This window comes from Callorhinus ursinus, unplaced genomic scaffold, assembly GCF_003265705.2.
Source record: "Callorhinus ursinus isolate GAN/ISIS: 27379988/994484 unplaced genomic scaffold, GSC_fseal_2.0 scaffold12, whole genome shotgun sequence".
NCBI lineage: Eukaryota > Metazoa > Chordata > Mammalia > Carnivora > Otariidae > Callorhinus > Callorhinus ursinus.
The window spans coordinates 68,198,109-68,202,960 of NW_027397074.1; positions in this window are offsets into that span (position 1 = coordinate 68,198,109).

Below are 4,852 nucleotides of genomic sequence, written 5' to 3' on the forward strand. Positions count from 1 at the left end.
AAGCTGTCACAGTGGCCCATGGTGGGTTTCAGACACAGATACACAAAGATAAGTACCCAGGGACCTGGAGTTGTGTTTTAGTGCTTCTAGTTATAGGATATGTCACTTCAGCCCACCAGAGATGAGAAGCTGGGCCTAAACACTCTGCACAAAGCTCAGAACATCAAAGACCGACTTTCTCCATGGAAAAAAGATGAAAAACGATGCACACTAATCCAAGGAACCAATGAAAAGGAATAGAAACACAAGTCAACTCAGAAATTAAAGTCTCAAGCCTGAACAAATGCTTGTATTCCATCTGGATTTATGCTATTTACATGATGCTGAATCCTGAAGCAGAGAAATTAAATCTGAACTTGGTTTAGGACACTTGGAATGCCATATAGCCCCACAAAAGCAAGAAAGAGCTCTGTCAGTGAGGCACCTGGGTGGCTGGGTCGGTTAAGTGGCCGACTCTTGATTTCAGCTCAAGTCATGATCTCAGGGTCCTGGGATTGAGCCCTGCGTTGGGCTCCATGCTCAGTGGGGAGCCTGCTTGAGGAGTCTCTCTCTCCCTCTGCTCCTCCCCCTGCTCATGCTCTCTCTCTCTAAAATAAATGAATAAATCTTTTTTTAAAATTAAAACGAAAAGAAAAGAAAGAGCTCTGTTGCAATGTTTCATAACCCAGGGCATATGGGACTCTCACTAAACAAACACCTACTGAAGAAGAGTTTACAATATCAAACTAGACAAGGAAGCAATCCACCATAAGGAAGAGTCAGCCTGACACAACAACTAGGAGAATCAACATTCCAAGAACTGTGCATAAGAAAACAACATGAAAAACACTATATATTAAGTATACTTAAAACTACTAAAGACAGTGGGGCGCCTGGGTGACTCAGATGGTTAAGCATCTGCCTTCGGCTCAGGTCATGATCCCAGGGTCCTGGGATCGAGCCCCACATCCCATGCTGAGCAAAGAGCCCGCTTCTCCTTCTCCCTCTGCCTGCTGCTTCCCCTGATTGTACAATCTCTCTCTGTCAAAAATAAATAAAATTAAAAAAACTATTAAAGACAAGAAAATAAACCATAATGAAAATATTGCACTATAAAAAAAAAACCCTTACTGAGGGAATAAAATAAAACAGGGAAAGACACACCATTGAAATTAGAGTCAATGACCCATTAAGCAGTAGACTAGACCCAGCTGATAAGAGAATTAGTGAATTGGAAGATAGAGCTGGTGAAATCATTCAAAATGTGGAGAGGGGAAAGTGATGAGATATGAATTATGAAAGAATAGTTTAAAGACACTAGTGAAAGCATAAGACAGCATTAGCAACAAAAGATTACAGAAAAAAAAATAGGATATCTTCCAGAGGCCAAGAGAAAACTGTCAACCTAAAATTCTATGCCCATTAAATTTCTATTTAAATTATATGAAATAAAGACATTTGAGAATGTTCACCAAAGACTTTCACTGAAATGCTGCTAAAAGATATACTTCATAAAAAGGGAACAAATAAGAAGCAAGGAGTGAAATGCAGGCAGGAATGGTGAGCAGAGAAATTTAGAAATATGTTAGTGAATCTAAATGAGCACTGAAAGCCACTGTTAGTGCAACATAAATTGGTCCAACTGCTTTGTAGAGCAATTTGGCAATAATCAGTAAAGTTTAAGATGCACATATACTATGACCCAGAAATTCTACTTCTCGGTATCTACCTTAGAGAAGTGCTTACATATATACCCAAGACACATGCACAGCACTAACCACTAAAGCATTGTTTTCTTTTTATTTATTTATTTATTTAGTTAGTTAGTTGTTTATTTGAGAGAAAGAGCGCACTGACAAGTGGGGCGAGGGGAGGGGCAGAGGGAGAAGGAGAGAAGCAGACTCCCCACTGAGCACCAAGTGGGAGCCCATACAGGCCAATCTCCAGAAACTCTGAGATCAAGACCTGAGCTGAAATCAAGAGTCAGACGCTTAACCAACTGAGCCACCCAGGCACCTCTAAGACATTGTTTTCTAACACGGAAAACTGGAAACAGCCTAAATGCCTATTAGCAGAAGAATGGATAAGTAAATTGTGGTGTATTCAAATACTGAAATAATATTCAGCAGTTAAAATTCATTAATTGGAGCTAAATGAGACATGGATAAATGTTAAAAAAATATTGAGAGAAGAAGAAAGTTTGCAGAATTTTTATTTATTTTTAAGTTATCTCTACGCCCAGTGTGGGGTTCAAACTCAGGACCCAGAGATCGAGGGTCATATGCTCTACCAACTGAGACAAACAGGAGCCCCCAGATAGATTTTTTTTAAATACACAAGTCAATATTTTGTTGTTTGTGGATACAAACGTATTAAGTAAAACTGCGAAACCATAAATAGAAGGGCTATCTCTGAATCAAATGTGGCAAAAATGAACTGTTGTTGGATTTCAGTGGTGAGTACATGGATATTTGTTGTTATATTCTGTACTGTGCTTTTCTGCATATTTGAAATATTCACTTTTTCTTTTCTTTTTAATGGGTCTTTAGAAATAAAGGTAGAGGGGGATAGATGGGCTGCATCAGTCCTGAGAGAGGATGATCTGTTGGGATGGGATTAAGGGGAGGCTGAGTCCAGAGTTCAGGGATTACAAGGATTAACTCAGATCATCCCCCTAAGCTGATTACCTGGCTGGCATCCCCACCACTCCTGGCCCTTCAGATATGCATCCCTGGACCACAGTTCACGTCCCCCCATGCCTGCTAAGCCCTTACCTCCTGCCTCCTAACTTCACCTCCACCCTCAACCCAGTACTGATCTGGCCAGGATTTGCCCAAATTTGAGTCCTGAAAATAGACTGGTTCAGGTCTCTCCTGAATGCTCCCCAAATCAAGGGTGAGTGGTGACCTGCACCCCAGGAGCCAAGGAGAGATTAGTCCTAATACTCAGGATCAGAACTCCCTGAGGAGAGCCTGGATCACTGGAGGTCACAGTTGACAACTTCCTCTCCTGCCCCTCCCTCCATGAACCAAAAAGTCAGCAGTCAAGGTCAACTGTTAACCACGGAACTTGCTGGCTGAGCCAGGACTAGCAGGAGCTGTGGTTGGGCAGAGCAAACAGCCATTGGGCTTCCAACCTTCCAGCATGTCAGTCTCCAGAGCTCTACGCCCCCATCTTGACACCTCGCCACCTGCATGCCAGCCATGTCTGGACAGGCCTGATATCTGCAGCAGACTCTCTGAATGGGGTCTTCGTGGGCTTGTTCAACGGCCTTTCCCCACAACTGGATCACCTTGACCACAGGATCTGAAGTGTAATCCTGTTCTCTGGGGAGCAAATGAAACCTCCTTGATCTGTGCTCCTGATCTCTCAGAGCACCAGGCTCAGGGTTTGAGAGGGAGAAAAAAAAAAAAAGGAGGGAGGGGGGAGGGAAAGACTCATAGGGCAACATTATACTTAAAAGGCAACATTTAACTCTATGTGAAATCATATATTGAATGATAAGACAGCATTAACTGTGTAGTTGAGAGATTTACCTTTCTCATTTATTGTGTCAGATACTTTGTCAGACGCTGGAGATACAAAAATGACTAAGGTACTTCCCAGTCTTCTGGAAGTTGGGCAGACACAAGAGTAAAAACCTGACCTTGACACCTGAAAGTGACAGGCGCTGCCCTAGAGGGAAGGAGGAAGGGTGGAGCACAGGAGGCTTCTACTGGTCTAGGGGTGGGCATCAGGGAAGGCTGCTGGAGGTGACTCCCGACTGAGGGTTGAAGAATAAGTAGGGATGTCCAGGCAAAGAAGGGCCTCTTTCCTGAAGAATATGGAGGGCTTTGTGAACCTGGAAGCCTGTGGGGGTGAACACAGACAATGTATGTCCATAACCTGGTGAGTGGATATGCAAGAAAAGGGATTGGTGTGTGTCCCTGGCTCAAGAATCTCCTAACACTTTTCTGGGTGTGTTGGGACTGCCTGGTTCCCAAGTGTACCCACTTCTTTCCTGGCTGAGACCTGGAGAGATGTGAGAACAATTGCCTCCTCAAGATCCGGCACCCGGTGGTAGATGTTCCTTCAATGAATAAGTGAAATAAGCCCTCTGGGTTTCCACATCTCCCACGTGTGAGAGTGAAAATCAGTAGTGCCCACTCCGAACAGGCTACCGAGGCACGGTGGGCAGTGGTCGTGGCTCGAAGCTCAGAGGGTGTGGGGCCAGGTGGGAAGGCAGAGTGGTGGAGAGAAGCGGTCTTCAGGCAGTGAGGGCTGCGTGGGGCCAAGGAGCGGCCCTTCTGAGAGGGTCTCTGGTTCTGGCTTGGTGGGGGCGCGAGGAAAGCAGAGAGATCAGGGCCCTGCAGTTCACGTATCTCCGCCTTGGCTTTCCTCTTCCTGCCTTCACGCAGTCCTGGGACGCAAGAGGCCACCGCGCAGGAATGGGGCCGGCGGCCGGGGGTCCGCGCTGCCTGCGGAGGTGGGGGACTCGGGCCCTGCTCGGTGGGCGTGCGTCTGCGCGTTTGGAGGAAACAGGACCGGAGGATTCGTCCAGCTTTGTCCCCTTTCTCCCCCATCGCTGCGCGGGACAGGACGCTAACACATGGCCCCGGGGGTCCCCCCGCTCAGCCCACTCTGGGCAGGACCCTTCGCCAGAACCAGCGGATCTTGTGGCCACTCCTGGGGCAACCTCAAGCCCCGAGTGGCTCCCGTCCTCTCCCCCTCTCCCACGCCCGGGTCGTGGGATGTGTCGGGGTACACGCTCCCTCGGCCTCTCCGCGCGGGCTCGCCGCCCCCGGGTCCGGGAGCCGGGTGGAGGGAGGGCTTCCGGGCGGGGGCGGGGGCGGGGGCGGCGTCAGGTGGCCGGGCCAGGCCCCGCCCCCTCGGC